The sequence below is a fragment of the Mastigoproctus giganteus genome, chromosome 8, assembly GCF_048544385.1.
Source record: "Mastigoproctus giganteus isolate SK-2022 chromosome 8, ASM4854438v1, whole genome shotgun sequence".
In the NCBI taxonomy this organism is placed as follows: Eukaryota; Metazoa; Arthropoda; class Arachnida; order Uropygi; family Thelyphonidae; genus Mastigoproctus; species Mastigoproctus giganteus.
The window spans coordinates 121,403,500-121,431,107 of record NC_143582.1 but is presented as its reverse complement, the minus strand read 5'-3'; the positions used below and the strand labels follow the sequence as shown (position 1 = coordinate 121,431,107).

At 38.3% G+C, this 27,608-nt stretch overlaps 1 protein-coding gene across 2 annotated transcripts in view; it reads right to left on the bottom strand.

Annotated features, from left to right (window-relative positions):
* Window positions 1–27,608, bottom strand: part of LOC150081790 (flavin reductase (NADPH)) — a 115,505-nt gene that overhangs the window by 75,678 nt on the left and 12,219 nt on the right. The window lies entirely within an intron of this gene.

Genomic DNA, 27,608 nt, shown 5'->3' with positions numbered 1-27,608 from the left:
ACAAACGTCTTTCCTCAATTTGAATTTAGGCTCTCTCAGGCGATTGTTCTGAGCAAGAGGAAGAATCCCATCAGCATTGAGCATGCTCAAACCATTCAAGGCTTTATACACCTCAATCAGATCACCTTGCAGGTACCTAGTCTTCAGACACTGTAATTTGCAAAACTTCAGCCTTTCTTCGTAAGAGCAACCTTTTGTTCTGTTCACTAATCTTGTTGCCCTTCTCTGTACTCGTTCCAACAGCTCTACAACATTCTTAAAACCAGACCTGTATACAGTACTCAAGGAGTGGCCTGACACCATGAGCTACTCTTGTGGACCGTCTGCACTGCTCAGAAAACTTAATATCTGTCTCCACAATTACCCCCAGGTCCTTTTCTTTCTCTACCACTGTCAGTGTGGTACCAGAGAGTTGATATGGTACTCTGGGATTACTGCTTCCCATATGTGGTACTTTACATTTGTCAATGTTAAACTTCATTTGTCACCTCTCAGCCCATCTGCTCAACTTTTCTAGATCCTGTTGCAGCAGTGTACACTGCTATTATTGTCATTAACAACCCTGCCAACCTTCGTATTGGCTGCAAACTTGGACATTAAGCCTGATATATCATCAATATCATTTATAAATACAGAAAACAACAATGGACCCAACACTGAACCCTGAGGGACTGCACTAATAACATTAGTCCACAAAGAGCAGTATCCATTGATTACCACTCTGTCTTCTCCCACTCAACCATCCCTTTATCCATAGCAGCAATTTGCCTCCAATGCCACACTGCTCCAATTTGTGCAGCAGTCTTCCGTGTGTAACAGCATCAAAGGCCTTTCTAAGATCCAAATATATGATATCAAAGTTATTCTTTGCATCAAGTTCCTTTGTGACTACATCATAGTATCCAATCAAATTTGTCAGACAAGATTTCTCCTTAACAAACCCATGCTGTGTCCGAGCTATAACTGAAGTCTTGTCTAGATGATCCTGCAATGCTTCTTTAACCAGTGCCTCCATTAATTTCCCTGGAACAGAAGTTAAACTAACAGGTCTGTAATTACCTGTAATATTGCAGGCATTGTTTTTGTATATAGTGATAGGGAATTCAAATTTTTAATTGAGATAGCTAGGTAGCTCTAGCGTATAATTATAGAAACAGTAATACGCTTCACTGTTTCTATTAGATAGGGTAGTATTGACATTTAATTTATCGATCTTATTAATTTAAAATATCATGCCCCAAACAAGAGCAGCAAAGCAACGGGCACAAAGTGGCAGGAGTGCTGTGACTCGGGGGAGAACTGAGGGGGGCGATTCTCCAACGCGTCACAGCCTAAAAAAATGTGCAACTTCTGAAATGTTTGCCGAACTATTTGGAACGGAACATGATATTGCCATGGGGGATGTCTTTGTGTGTGTGCGCGATGTAAGGAGTGTAAGGAAATTAGGCGACAACTCAGCGTTGTTATGGGCCTATATGAGAGTTTGAAGGACAGGGTGGATGCCCTCGAAAGATCTAAATTGAGGGGCCCATCAGGCTCTCAGCTGGCCAAATCAACGCCAGAGCTTGCACTTCGTCATCACTCAACACAGCGGCAACCCCCAAGGCAGATTGCACTGGTCCCAAAGGAACTAGTAGTTGTTGGTGACTATTGTCAGGGAAACGGGAAACATCCTTTGCAGAAAGGATAGATGGAACAGGACCAGGGTATGTCTGCCAGGGGCAAAGGTTGATGATGTTGTAGAGCAGATATCATCTTTTAAGGGCACAAAAGGTGATATAGTTGTACACGTTGGCACTAATGATATTAAGAGTAGGAGACCGGCACAATTACTTAACAAGTACAGGTCACTGATGAAAAAAAGCCATGAATTAGGGTTGAATTTGAAAGTGTCTGCAATTCTGCCCAGACACGATAGAAGGGAGTATATGATGAGAGCCTTGTCGATCAATTCGGGCCTGGAAAGATTGTGCAAGGCTTAAGGGGTAGAATTTTTTTCAGCCTGGACTGTACTTGTTAACAGGACAGACTGCTTCTACAGGGATGGGATACACTTAAATAGAAAGGGTGCAAGAATATTTGCTGATGCTATCGAGGCAGTGCTAGGTGGGTCGGAAAACTGATAGCTTGGGGAGATACAAGGACTAATAGTTTAACAGTAGCTGTAGGCAGAGGTGAAGGTGATTCTTGCACAACTTCTATTAGAATAAGTAGCGACCTGGAGCGAGGGGTGTTGGGGGTTTCAGGGACAGATGTCAGTCATCGTGAAACAGGTGGGTATATGGGATGTGTTAGAGTGGCTGGGAATAGGAATAGGTGCATGTATACCAATGCTAGAAGTATAGTAAATAAATTTGATGAATTTGAAGTGTTGGTCAAGACATCAAAGGCAGATATTGTTGGGATATCAGAGACGTGGTGTCACACAGATATAAGGAATGCCGAACTGGAATTTGGGGAGTACAATGTGTACAGAAAGGATACGAAGAGAGGAGGTGTTATGCTGTTAATAAAGAAAAACAAAATCAAAAGAAGTGCATCCAGTTGATACAGATGAACAGTGCACTGTTGAGTCAGTTTGGTGTCACATAAGCAATGCGAAAGCAAAAATAAGAGTAGGAGTGTGTTATAGGCCTAATGACTCGAATGAGTACAATGAACAATTGTACAGAGAAATAGAGTGGGCTAGTAAATCGGAATGTCTTATAATGGGGGATTTTAACATCCCAGATATTGACTGGAACTTGTGGGTTGGGCACTCACACGCTAGTCAGACTTTTGTGGATTTATTGGATGATTGTTTTCTGCAGCAGCATGTTCGAGAGGCAACCAGAGAAAGTAATACTCTTGATCTGGTTATCAGCAGTGATCATTCATGTATTAGGAATTTGCAGATAAAAGAACCACTAGGTGGCAGTGATCACAGTGTACTGACGTGGGATTTACTTAAAGATTTAATTACCATCAGGGGTAAAGGAAAGGGTTTTTGCTTCCGTAAAGGCGAGTACAGTGGTCTCCGACAGTTTTTAAATTCTGTACAGTGGGATCAACTGACGATGTTACCAACAGTAAATTCTAAGTGGGAAGCATTCAAGGAATTAATTGTGGAAGCTACTAAAAGTTTCATACCTATTAAGAAATATTGTTCAAGGTTTAGGCCTAAATTGTTGTCAAATGAACTAATGAGACTCTTAACAGAGAAGAAAAATGCATGGGATGCATATAAATTATCAAGCGACTCAGAAGCCTATGGCAGATATAAGTTAATCTGTAATCAGGTGACAAAGGACGTTTGGCAGGCGAAGGCAGATTACGAGAAATCCTTGGCAAAAGATGCTAAGAAAAACAGCAAGGATTTCTTTACTTATATAAACTCTAAAAGGAAGGGAATGAATTTGATTGGTCCACTTGACGTCGATGGTTCGACTATTCATGATCCTGCTCAGATAGCAAACAAACTGAATGAGTATTTTGCATCTACATTCACACGTGAGGAATTATTAAGGTTTGAAAATGGCAGAAGGTTATCAAATTGTAGCAGGGTGCTTAATGATCTTGTAATAACTGAGAGCAAAGTGGAAGAGAAATTGTTGAAGTTAAACTTAAGAAAAGCACCTGGGGTGGATGGGATCTATCCACTTATATTAAAGGAGGCGGCAAAGCAACTAAGCAAACCCTTAGCCATAATTATGAGAGCATCCTTGGACTCAGGGGAGGTTCCCATGGACTGGAGATGTGCAAATGTATCTCCAATTCACAAAGGGGTTCAAAGGGTGACACAAGTAATTACAGACCAGTTAGTTTAACTTATGTTACGGGTAAAATAATGGAGTCGCTGGTTAAAGATGCATTGAAGGATCATCTAGACAAGACTGCAGCAATAATTCAGACACAGCATGGGTTTGTTAAGGGAAAGTCTTGTCTGACAAATTTGATAGGATATTATGATGTGGTTACAAAGGAACTGGATTCAAAAAATAATTTTGATATCATATATTTGGATTTCAGGAAAGCTTTTGACACTGTTGCGCATGGAAGACTATTGTACAAATTGGAGCAGAATGGTATTAAGGGTAAGTTGCTACAATGGATAAAAGGATGGTTAAGTGCGAGAAGACAGAGGGTGGTAATCAATGGGTGCTGCTCTTCTTGGACTAATGTTATTAGTGGAGTCCCACAGGGTTCGGTGTTAGGTCCACTGTTGTTTTGTATATTTATCAATGATATTGATGAAGGTATATCAGGCTTAATGTCGAAGTTTGCAGATGATACAAAGGTTGGCAGGGTTGTTAATGACAGTAATGGCAGTGTGCTACTGCAAGAGGATCTAGATAATTTGGGCACATGGGCTAAGAAGTGGCAACTGAAGTTTAACCTTGACAAATGCAAAGTACTGCATATGGGTAGAAGTAACCCGAGAAACGTACCAACTATGTGGTACTACACTTAAGGTGGTAGAAAATGAAAAAGACATGGGAGTAATTGTGCAGTCAGATATGAAGTTCTCTGAGCAATGCAGACAGGGTGCCAGGGCAGGTCATGGGGTTTTGTCAATGATATATAGGAATTTTGCTAGCAGGGAAAAGGAGGTGATTATCCCTCTGTATAAGGCAATGGTCAGGCCACGCCTTGAATACTGCGTACAGATCTGGAGGCCTCATTTCAGGAAGGATGTAGATTTACTTGAGCGTGTACAGAGAAGGGCAACAAGATTGGTGAGGGGAATGAAGGGATCCTCTTACCAAGAGAGGCTTAAGTTCTGCAAATTGCAGTGGCTGGAGACTAGGCATCTGCGCGGTGATCTGATTGAGGTGTATAAGGCCTTGAATGGGTTGAGCACGCTGAATTCTGATGGGATCCTTCCACTTGTTCAGATTACGAACCTAAGGGGGCATAAATTCAAATTAAGAAAAGACAGATGTAGAATAGATGTGCGGAAATTTGCCTTTAGCCAGGGGGTGGTTAATTGCTGGAACAAACTTCCATCTGTCGTTGTGGAAGTTGATAGGTTGAATAAATTTAAGGAGGAACTGGACAGGCATTTGGAGGGAATGGTGTGATTTTTTTTTTTTTTTTTGGCTGATGCTGCATAAGCTCATACATTTGCTTTCTTGCATCACATGCCACTACTACTACTAGTACTACTACCTGTGTGTCTCTCATTGATCCTCCTTTGTAGCTTGGGGTCACATTTGCACATCTCCAGTCCATGGGTATCTCCCCTGAGTCCAGGGAAGCTCTCATAATTATGGCTAAGGGTTTGCTTACTTCCTTTAATATAACTGGATAGATTCCATCCACCCCAGGTGCCTTTCTTATGTTTATCTTCAATAATTTCTCCTCCACTTTACTCTCAGTTATTACAAGATTATCTAGCTTACTGCCAGAGTTGAATAACCTCTGGCATTCCCCTCGCTGAATAACTCCTCACGTGTGAATGTAGATGCAAAATATTCATTTAGTTTGTTAGCTACCTGAGCAGGATCATCAACAGTTGAACCATCGATATCAAGTGGACCAAACTGATTCATCCCATTCCTTCTAGAGTTTACATAAGAGAAGAACTCTTTGCTGTTTTTCTTTGCATCACATTACAAGAAATCTTTGCCAAAGATTTCTCTTAATCTGCCTAACCTCCTTTGTAACTTGGTTACGGACCAACTTATATCTATCACAGGCTTCTGTGTCATTTGTTAATTTTTATGTATCCTATGCATTTTTCTTCTCTACCACTGTCACTACTTCTCTATCACGTCTAATTAGTTCATCCGACATCCATTTAGGCCTAAATCTCCAACAATATTTCTTTGTTGGTATGAATATCTTGAAAAGCCTAGTAGCTTCCAAGATTAATTCTTTGAATGCTTCCCAGTTAGAATTTGCAGTTGGTAACATCTTCAGTTGGTCCCACCGCATAGAATTTAAATACTGTCTCAGACCACCGTAGTCACCTTTACGAAAGCAAAAACCTTTCCCTTCACCCTTGATGGTAATTACCTCTGTGTAAATCCCACTTCAGAATACTGTGATCACTGCCACCTAGTGGCTCCTTTAACTGCAGATTCTTGATACATAAGATTCTTGATACTTAATGCATGAAGAATCACTACTGATAATCAGATCAAGAATATTACTCCCTCTAGTTGCCTCCCAAACATGCTGCTGTGGAAAATAATCATCCAATAAATCCACAAAAACCTTGCTAGTGTGTGAGTGACCAACCCCCAAATTCCAGTCAATCTCTGGGAAATTAAAATCCCCCATTATAAGACAATCTGATTTACTGGCCCACTATTTCTCTGCACAATTGCTCATTATACTCATCAGATTCTTTTGGCCTATAACACACACCTACTTCCATTTTTCCTTTCCCAGTGCTTATGTCACACCAAACAGACTCAACATTGCATTGTCCACCAACATCAATTGGATGCACTTCGTTAGATTTTATTTGTTTCTTAACTAACAGCATAACCCTTCCTCCCTTTCTGTCTGTCTATCCTTTCTGTACACATTGAACTCCTCAAATTAGAGTTCTGCACAGCTTATGTCTGTGTGACACGTCTCTGATATCAAAACAATATCTGCCTTTGATGTCTTGACTAGCACTTCGAGCTCATCGAATTCAAGCTCATCTAATCATCTGCAAACACTTAAATCTGTTCAAAATTTAAGCTAATAATAGTGCCATACAAAATAAAATTTTAGATTATTAGTATTCTTATAATAAAAATCAAAAGGTGCAAAAGATATTGGAAGTTTATATACAATTTGTTCAACTGAAAAATAATGCTAATAACATAATACAGTGTATCAGATGGTACCAAAGAAGGCAAAAACAGTTTTGCATTTATTTTAAAATGCTGTCCAAATTGTCATGCAGTAGTACACTACAAAATGTAGGTAAAAATATAAGACTCCATTTGTTTTGCTGTATTTTATCCACCTATCACTACCAAAATGTGCTGTATTTTATCCTCCTCTCACTACCTAATGTGCTGTATTTTATCCTCCTCTCACTACTTAATATCAGTGTTTGGAAAACACTGATATTAAGTAGTGCCAGAAGGATAAAATACAGCACAATTAGGTAGTGAGAGGAGGATAAAATACAGAAAAACAAATGGAGTCATATTTTTACCTACATTTTTAGTATACTACTACATGACCAAGGGTGTCAAGACTACTACTCAGGATTTCTAAGAAGTACAAGCTAAAGGTTATAATTATTTATGCACCAAAATCAAGCCATGATGATGAAGAGGTTGAAGAAATGTTCACAGAAATTGAGTTTTCTAGACCAGTTGTCTGCGGACCACCGGTGGTCCGCGAGAGAATTTTGGTGGTCCGCAGAGTAATCTGAATATATTTGCAATTTTCGTGTTTATTAAAATGTTTCATTATATTCCGATTCTTTTTTTGCAATTTTCGCCTTATTACGTTGCATGTTTATAAAAGGCCCAGTGCAATATCCGATATTAGCGATGCTTTTATTGTAAAAAATATAGAAAGCTATTTCTAATCAATGGCCTAGCCTGGGCACGGCATGGTTTGCAGTTCTTAGGCAAGTGACCAGTGATATTTTTATTTTAACTGTGCACAGTGTGATATTTAATGGCATCAAAGAGTTTGAGTTTGATAACTATCTTATTTCTTGTTTGGTTTTAGATTCAAATAAAATAACCCCAATGAGTGAGAAAAAACAAGCAAGCATTTTGCACTTCTTAGGTAATACATGGCGCTTTTATGAGTTGATTAATGAATCAGAGCCTCCGCAGCCACCACAAGGCATCATCATCAGGAAGGACATTAGAACTGGAGGCGGAGAGAAGAAAAAGTTAAGTTTCAAGAAAATATGATGTGGACTACTTGAAGTTTGGATTTATTCAACAACCTGGAAGTGAACTGGATCCATGGCCGCTTTGTATTATATGTTCTGAGCGTTTATCCAATGATGCCATGAAACCTTTGAAACTCGGCACGCACTTGCTGTCAAAAACACCCAGATTTAGCTAAAAAAGCCAGATGAATATTTCCAAAGGATGCATGAAAATTTGCAAAAGCAAAAAAGTTCATTAGCAACGATGATTGTTGAAGATAAGTCCTTAGTAAAATCTTATTTGATAGCACTTCAAATCGTGAGATGTAAAAAGCCGTATACAATTGGAGAAGAATTAATTAAGCCTTGCTTGTTACAAGCCTGTGAAGAGATTTTGGGGAAACAGGCTGTTCAGAAACTGAAAGGAATTCCTATGTCCGCTAACACTGAAGTGCAGAATTAAAGACATGGCCGAAGATATTGAAAATCAAGTGATTGCACTTGTGAAAAATTCTACGTTTTAATTCAATTCAACTTGACGAATCAATGGACAACTAACAAGGCAGTTTGTGAGGTTTGATTGCCAAGGAGAATTAAAGGAAGAACTCCTCCGTTCACTAATCTTGTCGGGTGGAACAACCGCTATGAAATTTTCAATGAACTTAATGGTTATTTCCTGAAACACAGTATTGAATGGAAGAAGTGTTGGGATATGCACAGACTGTGCCGCAAGCATGACTCAACATCATTCGGGAGTTGTTGCAAAAGTGAAAGACAGTGGACACCCAGACATCTTGTTTACTTATTGTATTATACATCGTGAGCAACTTGTGGTGAAAATATTATCTTCAGAACTGCATGAAGTACTCTCTGATGTAATTAAAACTGTAAACGAAATTCGCCACAAAGCACTCAATTCTCAAATATTTTAGGCACTTTGTAAAGAAATGGGCTCTCAGCATACTCATGTTCTTCTTCACGCTGAGGTAAGATGGCTGTCGAGGGGCAAAGTACTAACTCAATCGTTCGACCTGCGCCACGACGTCAAGTTATTCTTCCAGCAGCAAAATAATTCGAGGTTCCATGATCTCTTGTCTGATAATGATTGGCTAGCCAAGCTTGCATACTTGGCAGGTATTTTTTCTCTGTTAAACAAGCTGAACACATCCTTGCAGGGACAGCTTATGGACGAGTTCACACTGCAAGGCAAAATGGATGCATTTCAAAGGAAGATATTGCTGTGGCAAACGCGGTTCGCTGAAGAAGATCTGCAAATGTTCCCAAATTTTGATGATTATATGAAACAGGAGGATGTCAACCAACAGGTAATAACTCTTGTTCGATTGCACTTACAGTTGCTCACTGACTATTTTGGTCGTTATTACCCAAAGGAAGAGGACCCCAGACACGGAAATACGTGGATAATAGATCCATTTGCAGCAAAAATAGAGGATAGTAATTTGAACATGAAAGAAAAAGAAAGCCTAATCGATTTATCATCTGACAACAGTCTCAAAGGTAAATTCCACTCGTCCCTAACAAGATCTCATTTTTGGCTTTCAGTAAAAAGTGAGTACAGAGTGCTGAGTGAAAAGGCCATCAAAATTTTAATTCCATTCGCAACTACATATATGTATGAAAAAAACATTTTCATCAGTTACGGCAATTAAAAACAAGTACCGCTGTCAGCTAGAAATACAAACAGCTCTCCATGTTGCAGTAACAGAGAGCTGTTTGTAGCAACAAATGTCACGCTGATTATTTTGCTATAATTAATCCTTTATACACCTCTATGTTGAGGTGCACTCGATATTTGATAATTGTTAATATTAATTGGTTCTGTTAATTCTTTTTTTAATAAAATGAAATTTAAAATGTTTTTTTGCATTTTTCATAATGAATATATTTGCGTTTATTTATTATACTTTATCATTATAAGGCCATATTATTAATTATATTAACATTAATGATATCCAATTTTTTGCAAATAACTTGGAGTTCAAAAACAAGTGTAAGTACCATTTCATATTTAGAATGTTACTTTTATGGAAAAAATCATGGCAGTGGTCCGCGGGTTCAAAATTTTGAGTTTAGTGGTCCGTGAGGTCCGAAAGTTTGGTGACTGTGGTTCTAGACGATCAGAAAACCCACTACACTATCATTATGGGAGACAAATTTTGGAATTGGTAAAAGAAATGAAAGAGGCAAAAGACTTGTGGAATTTGCAGAACAGAGGATTGTCAGTAATGAACATTTTTTCAAGGAAAAAATGTGAACATGGAAGAGCCCAAATGGATTAACAACTAAAGAAATAGACTTCATCCTCACTAACAGAAGATATCGTGAATGATATTGTCCTGAACAAGGTAAATCTTGGAAGTGATTACAACATTAAGATGCACACTTGATATAGATGTAAGAAAAGAAAGGAAAAAAACTGACTCGAGTAAATAATACGGAGGTATTTAAGATAACAGAAGTGGAGAAAAAGCAGTATATACTGTAACTTAAGAACAAGTTTCAGCTTCTGCAGACTGTTCAGGACCAAGATATCGATGAGGAGTACTACAACTTTCTGTAAGTGATAAAGCCAAAGAACCTAAAAAGAAATCCAAAGAAGAAAAAAAATTAGTCAAGAAACACTTGTCATGGTGAATCGAAGACGACAAATGATGAGCAAGATAAACACTGAGAAGGAGAAAATTGAGTATACTGAGTTATGCAAAGCCATTAGAAAGACTCAGAGAGGGCCTAATAAGATTTAACACAACAAAAGTAGAAGAAGCATTAAGGGAAAACAAAGGATTGAAATCAGCAGCCATGAGCAGTAATACAGAAAGACAAAATGATACTGAAACTGAAGAATAGCGATGGTGTACTTATAAATAGCAGAGAAGGCATAATTCAAATAGCAAAAGACTACTATAAAGAGTTATACAAGGAGCAAGGGAATGATGCCAGCAGTGGGGAAGATGGATCTCGCAAATTAGTAACACATACAACATACCTGATATCCCTCCTGATGAGGTAGAACATGCTTTGAAGAAAATGAAGAATCAGAAAACCCCGGGGGAAGTTGAAGTTACTGTAGAGTTGCTAAAATTGGGAAGAACAGACATGACACAAACTGGCAAAAAACTCTTCACAAAATGCATTAGAAAAGGTGTGATGCCCAAGGAGTGGAATAATGCAATCATGGTTTTGCTGCATAAGAAAGGAGATAAATCATAAATTGGAAATTATAGACCAATTACCTTGTTATCCCTTGTTATCTACAAGTCTTTCACAAGGATCATTGCTAACAGATTAGAAAGAATACTTGATGAGAATCAACTGAAAGAGAAAGCTGGCTTTAGGACAGGATTCTCAACTATGGATCACCTTCACATAATATCACAGCTAATGGGAGAAAGCAAATGAATATAAAACACCATTATGCCTGGCAATTGTGGATTATAAAAAGGCATTTGACTCCATACAGCATAAGGCAATGTTTCAGCACTGGAAAGACAAGGCATAGACACCCCATATATTATGATTTTGGAGAAAATATGAGAATGCTACCTTCTTTATTAGACTATACAAAGACAGTAGTAAATTTAAAATTGAGAAAGGAGTTCGACAAGGAGACACAATATCTCGGAAGTTGTTTACTGCTGCCCATGAGTAAGCTTCAGAAGATTAGACTGGTCGCAGAAAGGAGTCAATGTGAATGGAGAGTACCTAAACCATTTACAGATGACATTGTGGTCATAAGCCACAATCCCAAAGAATTAGAGAAAATCTTAATCAGTTATGCACAGTTATTAAGGATTTTGGACTAAAGATGAATATGGCTAAAACAAAAGTAATGATGAACAAGTATGCCACAGAAAAGGATATAATGATTGAAAGAGCAGTAACTGAAAAGGCGGAGTCATATACTTATCTGGGACAAGTCATTAGCAGTAATAATGATAAATGGCTGGAAGGCAAGAGAAAAATAAATTTTGGATGCATTCAGGAAATATATTTCCTGAAATTCATGAAATTTCATTCGTGAGTCTGTGGGTAGTAAATGGATGGCTATTGCACAAAACAGAAGGAACTGGAAAGGCCTTCATCTTTCAGTGGATTGAAAATGGTTGATGATGACGATGATAGACAGCATTTTAAAATAAAGGCAAAACTGGGTTCGCCTTCCTTAGTAGAACATGATACACTGTATTATGTTCAGCATTAGTTCAGGCATCGGTTGCAAGAAAGCAAGCTTACAGAGAATCAGCCAAAAAATAAAAATACCTTCCATTTCCGCCCCATTCGGTCACAAAACAAAAAATATTTCTCTTGATTAAAACTTTTTTCACATTTTATTCAGTTTTTACTTTTCAGTAAGTTCAAAATTTCAATTTAAATGATCCTTAATTTAAATTTAATTTAAACAAAACTCGAAGATTCTTAATCTGAGCAAGCAGAAGTATCCCATCAGCATTGCACCTGCTCAAACCATTCAAGGCCCTGGACACCTCAATCAGATCACCTTGCTGGTGCCTAGCCTCCAGAGGCTGGAACTTACAGAATTAAGTCTCACCTGGTAAGAGAACAGCTTTGTTCCTCTCACCAATCTTGCTGCCCTTCTCTGTACTTGTTCTAGCAACTCTATATCCTTCCTAAAATTAAGCTTTCAGACCTGTAGGCAGTACTCAACGTGTGGCCTCTCCATTGCCTTATACAAAAGTATAATCACCTTGTCTCAGCTAGCAAAATTCCTATATATCATTCACAAAACTCCATGACCTGCTCTGGCAGCCTGTCTGCACTGCTCAGAGAACTTCATATCTGACTGCACAATCACCCCCAGGTCTTTTTCATTCTCCAATTCCCTGAGTAGTACTACACAGCTGGTATATTTCTCTTGGGTTACTGCTACCCATATGCAGTACTTTGCATTTGTCAATATTAAACTTCAGTCTTGATACTGTTGCGGATGGATGACTGCTGTCTTTATTATCATTAACAACCCTGCAAACCTTGTTATCATCTGCAAACTTGGACATTCAGCCTTATATACCTACATTGATGTCATTCATAAATACAGCAGTCTTCCATGTGCAACAGTATCAAAGCTTTCTTGAAATCCAAATATATGATATCAAAATTATTATTATTAGCTATATGGTGCAAGGAAAAAAAATTTCTGAATTACCCTGAGACAGAGAGAGAGAGAGAGAGAGAGAGAGATAGGAATCACCAAGAAAGAGAAAAATGATGATATCCAGCTCAGAACCATGTGTGAGCCCCTGGAATGATGATTTTTTGCATCCAGTTCCTTTGTGAACACATTGCAGAATCCAAGCAAATTAGTCAGACCAGACTTACCCTTAACAAATACTGTCTGAACTATTACTGCAGTCTTGTCTAGGTGATCCTGCATCACTTCTTTAACCAGTGACTCCATTACTTTCCCCAGAGCAGAAGTTAAACTAACAGGTCTATGATTATTTGAGTCGCCCTTCGCAACCCCTTTGTGAATTGAGGATATATTTGCACATCTCCAGTGTATGGGGACCTCCGCTGAATCTAAGAATGCTCTCTTAATTATGGCTCAGAGTTTGCTTACTTCCATCGCTGCCACCTTCAATATAACTGAAAAGATTCCATCTGCCCCAGGTGCCTTTTTTATGTTTAACTTCAACAATTTCTCCACCACTTTGTTCTCCATTATTACAAAATCATTCAGCTCCCTGTTACATTTTAATACACTTCTGTCCTCCCCTTCCTTACAGAATTCCTCATGTGTGAATGTAGATGCAAAATACTCATTCAGTTTGTCAGCTATCTAAGCAGGATCATCAACAGTCGAACCACCAACATCAAATGTACCATCCTGATTCATCCCCTTCCTTCTAGTTTACATATGTAAAGAAGTCTTTGTTGTTTTTCTTTGCATCCTTTGCCAAGGATTTCTCGTAATCAGCCTTCACATTTCCAACCGCCTTTGTGACTTGATTACAGACTAGCTTATATCTGCCATAGGCTTCTATGTCACCTGATAATTTATATGCATGCCACGCATTTTTCTTCTCTGGAACGAGCCTCATTAGTTCATGTGACATCCATTTAGGCTTAAACTTGAACAGTGTTTCTTAGTTGGCATGAAAAGCCTACTAGCTTCCAAGATTCATCCCTTTAAGGCTTCCTATTTAGAATTCACTGTTTTTAACATCACTTGATCCCACCATACAGAATTTAAAACCTGCCAGAGACCTTTGTAGTCACCTTTATGAAAGCAAAAGCCCTTCCCCTTTAGCCTTGATGGTAGTTACATCTTTAAGTAAATCCCACATCAGTACACTGTGATCACTGTCACTTAGTGGTTCCTTTATCTGCAAATTCCTAATGCACGAGTCATCACTACTGATAATCAGATCAAGAGTATTACACCCTGTGGTTTCCCTTTGAACATGTTGCTATAGAAAACAATCCTCCAATAAATCCACAAAAGTCTTGCTAGCATGTCAGTGACCAACCCACAAGTTCCAGTCAATATCGGTAAAGTTAAAATCCCCATTACAAGACATTCTGATTTACTGGCCCTCTATTTCTCTGTACATTTGTTTGTTGTACTCAGAGTAATCAGGTCTCAAACACTCCTATTATTTTCCCTTTGCCAGTGTTTATGTCTCACCAAACTGACTCAACATTGCACTGTCCACCCATGTCATTTGGATGCACTTCCTTAGATTTTATGTGTTCCTTAACTAACAGCATAACCCCTCCTCCCTTCCTATCCTGTCTACACACATTGTACTCCCCAAATTCCAATACTGCACTACTTTAATCTGTGTGTTATAATATATCTCTGATATCCCAACAATATCTGCCTTTGAAGCACTTCAAATTCATCAAATTTGTTTACTATACTAGAGCATTGGTGTACATGCTAGTATACATGCACCTGTTTTTACTCTTAGTTACCCTATCACAGTCTATGCATTTACTTGTTCCATACTCCCAGCAGCTCTTGAAATCCCCAACAACCTGCTCTCTAGGCTGCTGCTCCTTACAATATAAGCGGTGAAGAATAGCTTTTGCCTGTGCCTACTGTTAATCTTTTAGCCTGCAAACCCCACCCCCAATATAGAAGTTTTCCAACCCACCTAACACTGCCTTGATAGCATCAGCAAATATTCTTGCACCCTTTCTATTTAAGGGTATCCCATCCCTGTAGAAGCAGTCTCTCCTGTTAACATGAATGTCCAGAGTTTAAGGGATATCTAGAGATTACTCAGCAATGATTTAATTATGGACAGAAAGAAAATTAAGACAAATGGGATGAAAATAGCATGGATTAATGGTCAGTGCTCCTTTAAATGTTTTATAGGTGGCTGAGTAATTGAAAAAGAAAGAGTTTGATGTCCTTTTAGTATAGGAGCTCTACACAGTTGGTCTGGTTAAAGGTTCCCCATTAAGGTATAGGATTGTGCAGAATGGTCAAGGGTGTCAGGCTGCTGTGCGAGTGTATAATAAAGACAATCTGCCACACATCTCTTGCTTGAGAGGACTCTCTTTATAAAGATGGCCTTCCCCTTACTTTTGTCACATGGAGTATGTATGGAATGACTGGAAGACACTGAAAGGTGTATTTAGCAAGTGTTTATTGCCAGTATAGAGAGGAGTCATAAATATCTGGAATACGAGGGGTGTTCAATAAATTATCCATCTACCTATGAAGGAAATTAGATAGAAGCAAAAATCTGGTTTTATTTTTCAATGCAATGCTACTGAACTTAAATACACTTGTTCCATTTTGTTGACAATGAGGAAATACCAGACAAATAAAATTCTTTGTCCTTTCCATCAAAGAATGCAGAAACAGCAGACATCAGTTCATTATCATTAGCAAAGTGATGTCCATGTACATTTTTCTTGAAGTGTCGAAACAGGAGATAGTCACTGGGGTGTAAATCCAGACTGTAAGGTGGATGGGTAAGTTCTGTAAAGTCGCAGTCTCTCAAAGCAGTAGCAACAGCATGTGACCTGTGCACTGGGGCATTGTCCTGAAGAGGCAGCACACTGGAAAGTTCTCCATGTCATTTTTTCTTTATGGCATCCCTTAGGTGGTATAGTAGGGATACTTATGACTCCCCAGTGACTGTCTGCTTGTGTTTCAATTAGTGAATTGTACAAAATTCCCTCAGCATCCCAAAAAATGGTGACCATAATCTTGCCAGCTGAAGGTTGCCTGAAATTTTTTTGGGTGGGGGTGAAACCCGTGTGCTTCAACTGCATTGATTCCTGCTTGGTCTCAGGATCCCAGTGATGAACCCATGTTTTATCACCTGTAACAATTCTGGAGATGAAAGTTTCAGGATCCCTTCCATAAAGCTCAATTCTCCCCACAACACAGTATTCTGAACAGGGGTCAGAAATCTGGGAACCCACCTTGCACTGATCATAGTCATCCCCAAATATTCATGGAGGATTGTTAACTGCCTTCAGATATGTCACATTCCCTAGACATTTGGGACACCTTTAAATGTGTCATTCAGCACATGGATTTCCACAGCTTGGCACATTTCTGGAGTGGTCACTGTCATCACAGACCTTCCTAGATGTGGTTCACCTTTGATGGACTCTCTACCCCCACTTGAATTGTTTTGATCAGAATTTCACTTGGTACTCTGAATGTGCACTGTTGCCATACACAGTCACCATCCTTTCATGATAGTCCATTTCCTTCTTTGGTGAAAAACTTTATGACCGAACAATGCTCCAATTTCAGCAAATCCATAATTTGATACAGGTGTCTTCCTTCTTTCTGTTACAGCAGCACAACCTAAAAATATAATGGGATCAAAATTACTATTATTCAAATTGAGATATGTAGGAACATAAATCATGAATCATTGAAATACAACTATGGGAAGTACCTTAGGTAGATAATTTATTGAACACCCCTTGTATGTTGATAAAGTTTGTGAGAAATTGAAATAGTCATTTAATTATAGGACTGGACATGAATGTAAAGTCTGTGCTGTGGGACAGTGAGGTTACAGATGAAAGAGGAATGCATTTGATGTTTGTTTCATAGCAAACAGGCTCAAAATAATAAATACTTTAAATCAGATTAGCAGCTTTTCATCTACATTAGGATATATTACTGTAATAGTCTCCAGTATAACCATTAGCACTCAAATTCAGAACAGGCAGGTAATGGATACTTGGTCTACAAGTGACCATCATGCCATTCTATTTCAGATTAAATATGTGTTTGATCAAGAAATAACAGGAGGAATGGATAAGGATTGATGTGGTTTCCTCTACTGACTGAACTAGTTTTTATAAGCAGCAACTGACAGAAAAAAATGAAGTTCTTTGGAATGGCAACTTGGCATCTAATAAGGCATGCATACTTGGTAATATTTTATACAGAGCCTCATGTTTCTATGAGGAGTCATTGTGGAAGCACCTCTGTATTTAGATAGCTGGCATAGTGATGGTTGTGTTAAGTACTTATGGAATTGTGCTTCCCTGTTTTGATGTACAAGTGTGGTTTAAAGAGTTGTTACGTTTATTAAATATATAACATGGATATAGATAACATTGGTGAGTCATAGGATAAAATTTTATTGCAGGTGCTGAAGAGACATACAAGATACTGGTGTTTGAAAATTTTCTCTAATAGTGACACATATATACACCATAGCCTCATGATTACCATAGAGGATTTTCCCTTGTCAAAATTCCCATAGACTTTACATTGTCCGGTTGAAATAACATTACACAAAATGGAGACTTGATACCTTGTTGCCTTGGATATTTACTGGCTTAGGTTAGCTACCTTTAGGGAGAAGCCATTAAATATTTATATGTGATCATATACTGTGGACATATTAGTATTTAATAACTTAGAATTTACATTTTGGTAAATGTCCCATAGGCTAACATGGGGCTAGTTTTGAGCTACTTTTAAAGAAACTTGAAGTGGTTATAGCTTTCTTAATTTTGGGGTTGAGGATCTTATATTTGAAGAAAGGAAACTTCTTGAAATTACTTATTTGGTGCATAATTTTGTGGCACCCCTGTCCATTAGGGGCTGAGATCTGAAAACTCGCTTTAGGGAAATCTTCAACTCCAATGAAGATTTCATCCCTGGTGGGGAAAAGTGTCTGTATAGACATATTGATAGACTGTGGGAATTAATTGGTTTTTGTTGTCTAGATTACTTTTCTAAATAACATAATGTCAGAAGACAGAGATATTACTTGGTCCCAGGAATCTGAAGCATATTTTTCCTCTCTGGATTTTGCAACAAGACAAGTGTCTATTGAGAAAGGATCTTCTCGGACACCAGTAAGGAATAAATGTAAAAGGAAATCAAAGACCCCTAAAACTATTATAATAAGGGAAAAAGACAAACCGAAACTTGATAAAACAACTATGGAAAAAATTATTACCTTCAATGATGAAAAAAATATGAACCACCCATCTCTCATTAAAGTAGTTCAATCAAGTACAGCCGAGAACGGTGAGGTTTATGGAGATTGATCCCCCAAGTAGTGTAGGGGATGATATAATTACTGTTTGTAGTAGGGGGGGGGGGGGACCGTAGGATTTCTTTTATAGATAGTTTAAACTTGGGAGGATCATTAAATGCCTCTGAGGTGTGTGGCATTGGCTAAGATAAGAAAGGCTTTAGGAGAAATAATGTCTAAAGGGTAAAGTAAAATAACAAAACCAGAGTCCAATAAAATTTGTGGTCTCTGGGCTTACTTGGAGGTGGTGACAACAGCTTTGTTCGTGGACAATGAGTGCCTCAAGGTATGAGCTAGGGATCTGGAGGAGAATGCTTGTCAGATAAATCAAAATTTTAGATTGCCAGATTGAACTTCATAACAAATCTTATGCAGATATAGTGCGGCAGGATCTCAAGTTAACTGATCCTATGGACATCAAGAATAAACCAAGATCCAAAGAAGGGACTGGCAGTGTTAATCGGGATAGCTCCTTATCAGTTCCTAGAGGTATGCCTAATCCTCAGAATCTGGTTATTCTAAGGCCCACTGAGGACTCTTCCTTGAGTTCGAGTCACAACATAAAGCAGAAAGTGACTAAAGTCATTAAGCGTGACCACAAGGAGACGAAAGTAAAAGGTATTTGTCTCCTTAGGAATAAGGGGATCTTTGTGGAGACCACAAATTCGGTGGATGCTAATAGGATCTCTTCTGCTCCTGCCTTGAAAGAGACAGGCCTTACAATGGAAAAACCTCGGTTATCAGATCTAACAGCGTTAATATATGGTGTCCCTCATGATTATGTTAAGGAGGATATACTTGATCTATTCTTTAAAAACTTAAAACATTTTGGATTCTCGGAGGATGAAGTTAAAGACGAGGTGACTTTCAGATTTAGTTCTGGATCAGGTACAAAAGTGGTTAATTGGGTGATTGGATTTAGTCCTCGCATGATGAGGTATATTCTGGAGAGTGACAGAATATATCTTGGTTTCACATCACACAGGTTCCGTAGGTTTACGATTGTAAGCAAATGTTTCCGTTGTTTGGGATATGGCCACTCGGCCCAATTTTGTTCCCATAAGGCAGTTTCTTGTGGACACCGGTGCAGAGGGTGGTCATGTCTATGGAGAGTGTCCCCATCAAGTAGATTCTCCAAAATCTATCAACTGTAAGAGATGTGGTAGAGATTATAATCATTCTGAAAGGGATTTTAGGTGTCCAGAATACTTGAAAGCAGTACAGCTTATGGACAGTAGAACAAAACATGAGTGATAATGGTTAATGGTTCAAATTCAGTGACAGAGTGGTGGATAAGAATCCAATTTTGGGTGATTTTATATATGAGGGTGTAAAAGTTCTTCAGATAAATGGTCAGCACTCAGGAGTGGCAATGGATGAGATTAGAATATCAGCATTTGAAAATAACTTTTGACATTATTTGCAAACAGGAACCCTTCCATTCTTTGCAGGTAGGAGGTGGGGACCATAAAGTTATGGGTTTTCCAACCTCGGCAAGAATTATTCATTCCCTTGAATGAATAATTCTTGCCTCCAAAAAGTGCAATAGTTGTTTTAAATAACGATCTGATGGTTACCAAATTACAGGTCTGTGTACAGACACTGTGACCTGTTTAATGATCTCCACACCTTTCATATTGTCTGTTTACTGTCTGCCAACTGAGGACATACAATTGAGTCTATCGGATTCATGTACTTTTGAACTGTCCATTGCATTGTACTCTCAACCTACAGTGGATTTAATGTATGTGGTTCCAAACCTATTGGAGACCAATGTAAATATCCTAGTTGAAGATCGTGATAACTTTACAGCTCTGCAAACCTTCGAGAACTGTCTTTACATTGAGGACTCTGCTAAGAACTTTAGCTTCTCCTGGGAACTGACTTCACAAAAAAGACAAATGATTAATATGGAAATAGAAGATTTACGTGAATTGTTATTGTGTTGATTTATGTTAATCAATGGTGATTTAGGTCAATTGCTATTGACAAGATGTCAGCAGGTTTGGAAATTCTAGCAGAAAGACTAGATAGTGCTGTTAATTGAATGTGGAGGTGGTCTTTCTTTGAAGAGTATTTCTGTAGTTAAACATAGTCTATTGTATGTAAACTAATTATATATTGTTTTCAGATTCTCAGGAATTCTGAGACTGAGCACATTTAAAACAAGTGTTGTATATGTTTATATAATAATTACTGTTTCTTGGTGAACTGAGGATAATTTGTGGAATTTTCTCCACTAGTGATTCACTTTTCATTCATTTCTTATTTAATTATTCACTCGCTCCAAGTTCAGGGTAATCTGGAAGGGAGATAGGCATCCACTGGTATTGCACTATCTCCAGTGGGTGCAGGACTTGTGCATTCAACACAAACCTGGGCCTAGAGAAGGGCACCAGGTAGTGGCTGCCTTTGATCGACGGTGGTATAATACTGCACATTTTTTTAAGCCAACTTTGTACAGGTTCTACGGCTGTACAGATGAACTAGGTGGAGATGGGCTTTTGCCTAGGAGCCACCCTTGATTCTGGGATACACGAATCCTATGCACCAGGAGGTCATATATAATACAGTATTTCATATATGTATTATTATTAGCCTTATGGTGCAAGCCTGAGGCTTTTTCTGCACTAGCCAAAAAAAAATTTCAGTTACCCCAGACAGAGACAGACAGAGAAATAGAAGGGAATCACCAAGAAAGAGAAAAATGATGATATCCAGCTTAGGACCCTGGGTGTGCCAGGCCCATACTCACCAGATGTGAGCCCCTGGGGCAATATAACAAGAATGTTAATGTATATAAAATTGTATATATATTTTGTAACTTTTCTATATAAATGTAAAAATTGTGTGTAAAAATAAATGGACAAAAATGGAATGCACTTTGATGGAATAGTAAGCTTACTGACTATTAAGTCAATTAAGGCCAAGAAGAAATACTAGAGAGCAAGGTGTTACAGATAGTATAGATTGTATACAGAGCAATAGATGCAAGTTAAAAAACTTGTATGCTGGAAAGATAAGGTTTTATAATCTAAAATCATGGCAAGATATTATTGAAGTGAAAGTAATCGTGACACCTGGAGTTTGCATTTTAAGATACTGATGAATAAGTTGAAAACAGAAGGAGTACAGCTATTAAGCGAACTGGCTCTAGGGAAACTCTTGGCTAGAAAGATACAATGTAGACATTTTGGATGAACTCTTCCAATATGATTTTAGTGGTGAAGATGAGCAACAGAGGAATTTGAGACTAAAAAATGCTCTCTATGAGAATGAAAAAAAAATGAAAAGAAATCCTATCTATGAGAAATAACTATACTATTAAGAGGCTATCAATTAAGAGGCTATCAAACTGTCCAAGAAAGTTTCTGTCAAATCTGTTTATTTGCACTTGTTCTAGAAGAAGGGGGGCATGTGCACGTGAAATTTTAGGAAATATTTTAAAGGGGCAAAATGCATAAAAGTTTGGGACCCTCTGATTTAGAAAAATTCAAGTCTAGTGTTAACAAGTATCATCTTTTGTCTACTCAACCTGAAAGCCAACACCATGTGGGAAAAAAATATTTAAATATATATGTGTGTGTATGCATGCATCCATAATAAGGATAAAAATGTGGTGAAAAATTAAGTGATAATAGAGATATAAAAATAAAATGACAATTGCACGCAAGCATGCAAAGCAGCAGCAAAGGATAAAAAAGTTTATATATATGTATGAGATAAAGGTAGTATCTATTGAAAAGAGCACAGATGGAGGTAGATGACTCTCATCAACCAGTGAAATACCACCACTTTGCTTATTGGAGGTTTGAAGTGGGGAAACCTATGTTTAGTCTCTAGAGCTAAGTTCTGGTCAACCCTTCCCTATTTCTTCCATCATGCAGTATGATTGATCACTTTTGAGGTTATGATGAATGTCATGGCGAGATCCAATATACCTTACATTGAGGGTACAGCTCTAAAACGGTGTTCACAGGCCGGCCGCTAGTTAGTACACTGGACCAAACCTATTGGTAACTCTAGGAGGCTTCTGGATCAGCTAGTGTTATAATCTTGCTACCTCTACTCTGCCAGATAGTGGCTGGAGGGAGTCCGAGTAGTCTGTATGCGGGGAGAATTGCGAGGCCACGTTATGTCAAGGATCTGGGTATATTCTTACCACGTGTACGGCATATCCAAAAATTTCATTACTTCATACAGCATGTCCCACCCACTTTTTCTTAATATTGAATACACCATGAATTGTCAAACTAATAAAGCAAGCTTATCTGCAAAAAGATCTAAACCTCCCAAGCACTTCCTAATTCATTTCACAAATATACGTGGTCTCAATTCTAATCTCAATGATGTCCATTTCCACTAGCAGTCTGCCAAACCTCATGTACTTATTCTGACAGAATCTCAGTTATCGGTTTATTCAACTACTGCTCATCTCAGATGCCCAAATTATTCGCTGTATGATTCCTTTCGCCTCAAAGGTGGTACTTGTGCATATGTCCGTTCTGATATTCCCTGTCAGAGACTTGGCAATTTGGAATCTCCTCTTTGATCTTCTCTGGCTTAAAATCTCTCTACCTCATTGTGTCAAATTCATCTGTTGTCTCTACCGTTCTCCCAACTCCACTAATCACTTGGAGATCTTTGACTTCCTCTCTTTGCAACTTGACTTTCTCCAGTCCAACTTTGCTAACAGTGAGGTAATTTTTCTTGGTGATTTTAATGTTCACAACTCCAGCTGGCTTCCGTTTTCTAGTCACATTGACCCAGCAGGTCGAGATGCTGAGGCTTTTGCAATTACTAATGACCTAGCACAGATTGTTCATTTACCTACAAGAATACCAGACAATCATAATCATACAGCCAATACGCTTGATCTTTTTCTCACAAACAACCCTTCTAAGTACACGGTCGAAGTGAGAGGTCCTTTAGGCATTTCAGATCATAACTAGGTGATTGTCTCTTCTCCAATGGAACCTTTATCTCATTGCTATTCCCAACCTCGTGTTGTTTGGCATTACAAGAACGCAATATGGGATGACCTGCGAGACTTCTTTTCCTTGGTCGGATTACTGTTTCAAAACTTCTGATGTCAACGTTTGCTCAGATCGTGTCAGTGAAATTATTCTTGCAGGAATGGAATCCTTTATCCCACACTCCACTTTAAAATCTCTTCCTTTATCTAAACCTTGGTTTTCCAATAAATGTACTAAGGTTGTTCAAGAGAAGAATGTTGCATATCGTAATTGGCTTGTTTCTAATTCTTCAGTTTCATTTTCTGCCTACACCGAAGCTCGCAACAATTGTAAAGCAGTTATTAATCGGTCCAAACTAGAGTTTGAACAGGCTAGGAGTAGAAAACTTGCTTCTTGCCCTAATGGTAGCCGAGCATTCTGGTCTCTTGCCAAAGCTATTGGCCACAACTTTTGCCCATCTCTGCTCCCACCTCTGTCCAAACCAGATGGTTCTGTTGTCACTACAACCAAGGATAAAGCTGACCTGCTAGCATCCCATTTTTCTTCCAGCTCATGCATTAATGATATTGGTAAAACACCTCCCACCATTCCCAACATGCTCCATTCAATGCCTCATGTGGTCTTCCATCAAAAGGATATCAGAAGGATTTTGATGAATCTTGATGCTAAGAAAGCTCCAGGTCCTGATGGTATTTCTCCACTTGTTCTCAAAACCTGTGCTCCTGAACTTACTCCTATTCTTTGCCGCCTTTTTTCACTTTATTATTCCAAAGGTGTTTTTCCTTCTGCTTGGAAATTTGCTCATATCCAGCCAGTTCCTAAAAAGGGTGACAAATCCATTCCATCCAATTATCGTCCCATTGCAATTACTTCTACTCTTTCTTTCTAAAGTAATGGAGAAATCAGTTAACCGTCAACTCTTAAAACTACCTAGAAACCTTCCGTCTGATCAACAATCAACAGTATGGATTCCGTCAGTGTCGATCCACTGGTGATATTCTGGCTTATGTTACCCATTTATGGACTAATTCAATGGAAAGGTTCGCTGAAACACAAGTAGTTGCTCTTGACATCTCAAAGGCTTTTGATCGTGTTTGGCATAAAGGTCTTCTAAACAAGCTTCCATCTTATGGTTTGCCAACTGTTTTTAGTAATTGATTATCCAGTTTTCTCTCTGATCATTCACTGAGGGTGATGGTAGATGGCTCTGTCTTCTAACTTATCCACTAATGCCGGTGTCCCCCAAGGTTCAGTTCTTTCCCTCTTGTACATTAATGACCTTCTTCCATTGACTGGAAATCCTATCCATAGTTTTGCCAATGATAGCACATTGCATTCCACTTTACATTTCGAGAAACCTTGTCCTGCTCAATCAGCTTAAACTTCTCAAAAATCTGCTACCAATTCCTTAAATGCCGATCTTCAGGTAATTCTCCAGTGGGGCAAAGACAACCTAGTTGATTTCAACCCTTTTAAAACTCATAAAGACAAAAGGGTTGATTTCAACCCTTTTGTCTTATATCTCGCAAAAAGGATTCTTCTGCTCCTATGCTTATCTTTAGTGACACTCCGATTTCTAGGCAAAATGATATATCTCTTTTGGAGATTACCCTGACTTCTAATCTATCTTGGCACAAGCACATTACAAATATTGCTTCCTCTGCATCTAAAAAAAAACACCTTTGTTTTCTCTTTAGCTCTCGGCGTTACTTTTCTTCCAAACAGCTGCTCACTCTGTATAAATCGCAAATCCGCCCTGCCATGGAATATTGTTCCCACATCTGGGGTGGTGCCCCCAAAACCTCTCTCAGGCTTCTTGATTCCATTCAGAAGAGGGCAGTTAGGTTAATTAATGATTCATCTCTAACAGTCTCTCCACTCGCTTTCTCATAAACGCACTGTTTCTGCTGCATGCTTCTTCTACAGATACTTCCATGGGTACCGTTCTTCTGAATTGGCTTCTATAATTCCCGCTCTCTTTTTCAAAACATTCCGAACACGTGCCACCACCAGCCAACATCCATTTACTGTCCAACTTCAAACCCACAGAACCAACGTTTCATCTTCCTCATTTATTCATTCAACTGCGTTTTCTGGAACAACCTTCCTTCATACGTATTTCCTGAAAATTACAATCTACAGAAGTTCAAGTCCAATGTCAACAAATATCTTCTTTCATCTTCTCAACCTCCAACCCAAGCACGGTATTAAGTACTATAGGTTCTAATACGTCTCGTGTTTGGGGTTCACATATTAAAAAAAAAAAAAAAAAAAAAAAACACCACAGAATGCCAAAACTAATAGAATAGCTGAAATTGGAGATAATGAAGGCATAAGAAAGAATGTGAATATTCTATATGATATAATGAATTAAATAAAATTATAGGCTGAATTGGATAGCCAATTAGAGAGAATGGAACTGTAAAGGAAAAATAATGATATTAATATATGGAGTAACAGCAAGCATCAGATAAGGGTGGGATACTTTGGTTTTAAGTCCAGGAAAGTGGGGGAGAAAAATTATAAAATTAAAATCTGATCAATGTTAGCTAAAAACAAATATTGAAGCATAATCAGGGGACTTCACCTGATCATGTATCAAAAACTGCATTTCTATATTTGTCCCTACTTGTGGAAGAAAAGGAATTTAAAATAAGTGAGAGCAAATAGGAGGTTAAAGCAGTAGAACTTCCACAAAATATGGACATAGTCCCCCAACGCAGTGTATGCTGTAGAACAAAAGAAATTAAAGTAAATTAAGAAGTAAAATAGTATTAAAATAAGTGCTTACAGCGTAACTTAGATGCAATAACAAGCGGTTATAAGTGAGAATTGGTGCATGACACGATTTAGCAAAGATTTTTTGGGAGAATTTGTATAAAAATGTAAAATTAGAGGATAATGTAAGCAAATGGTATAAGGCAAGGGAGTGAATTGAGGGAAGGGAAGAAACTGTAGATAAAAATGACAAAGATAGCGAGAGGTTAAGGACACTTTCACTTTTCAATAGATTTACTATTCTTACCTCATATATATAAAATGAAAGCTTAATTAGTGTTTTTGTTTACATAAGAAAATTCTCTTTATTATTTCAGTACAAAATAAAAAGATCCAGTCACCAAATAATCGCATGCATGAAGAATGAGTCATCTAAAAAAAAAAACACAATTAAATCTTCAATATCGAAATTACGTACCTTGAAAACATGATAATTTAACATATTCAAAATCAAATGGTTTCATCATTCTGAGTTGTCTTTTGTGAGTCATTTGCTATGGCTGTTGAACTTACTCTACGGAGTACAGGACAACAATGCAACCCAGGATCTTGAGTGCCTAATAAACCACAATTGAAAAAAGCCAAGAGTTAGGGTTGAATTTGAAAGTGTCTGCAATTCTCCCCAGACACAATAGGAAGGAGTATATGATAAGAGCCTTGTCGATCAATTCAACCATGGAGAGATTGTGCAAGGCTCAAGGGGTAGAAGTTTTCTCAGCCTGGTCTCTGCTTGTTAACAGGAGTACTGCTTCTACAGAGAGGATACACTTAAATATAAAAGGTGCAAGAATATTTGCTGATGCCATCAAGGCAGGGTTAGGTGGGTCGGAACACTCCTAGCTTTGAGGGGGATACATAGACTAATAGATTAGCAGTAGCCGCTGGCAGAGATAAAAGTGATTCTTGCACTACCTCTATTGAAATGCAATTGAGCACCAGCCTGGAAAGCAAGGCGAATTTCCAGGACTGCTGGGAGTTATAGTGGAACAAGAAAATACATGGACTGTGTTAGGGTAACTAAGAGTAGAAACAGTTGCATGTATACTTGCATGTACACCAATGCTAGGAATATAGTTAATAAATTTGATAAGCTTGAAGTGCTAGTAAACACATCAAAAGCAGATATTGTTGGGATATCAGAGACGTGGTGTCACACAGACATAAGCAGTGCAAAATTGGAATTTGAGGAATACAATGTGTACAGAAAGGACAGACAAAAAAAAGGAAGGGAGGAAGGGTTATGCTGTTAGTTAAGAAACAAAATCGAAGGAAGTGCATTCCACTGATGTTGGTGGACAATGCAATGCTGAGTCTCTTTGGTGTGACATAGCACTGGGAAAGGAAAAATGAGTAGGTGTGTGTTTGGTGTGACATAGCACTGGAAAAGGGAAAATGAGTAGGCCTAGTGAATATGATGAGTATAATGAGCAATTGTGCAGAAAAATAGTGGGCCAGTAAACTTAGGAATGGTCACTCACACACACCAGTAAGACTTTTGTGCATTTATTGGATGACTGT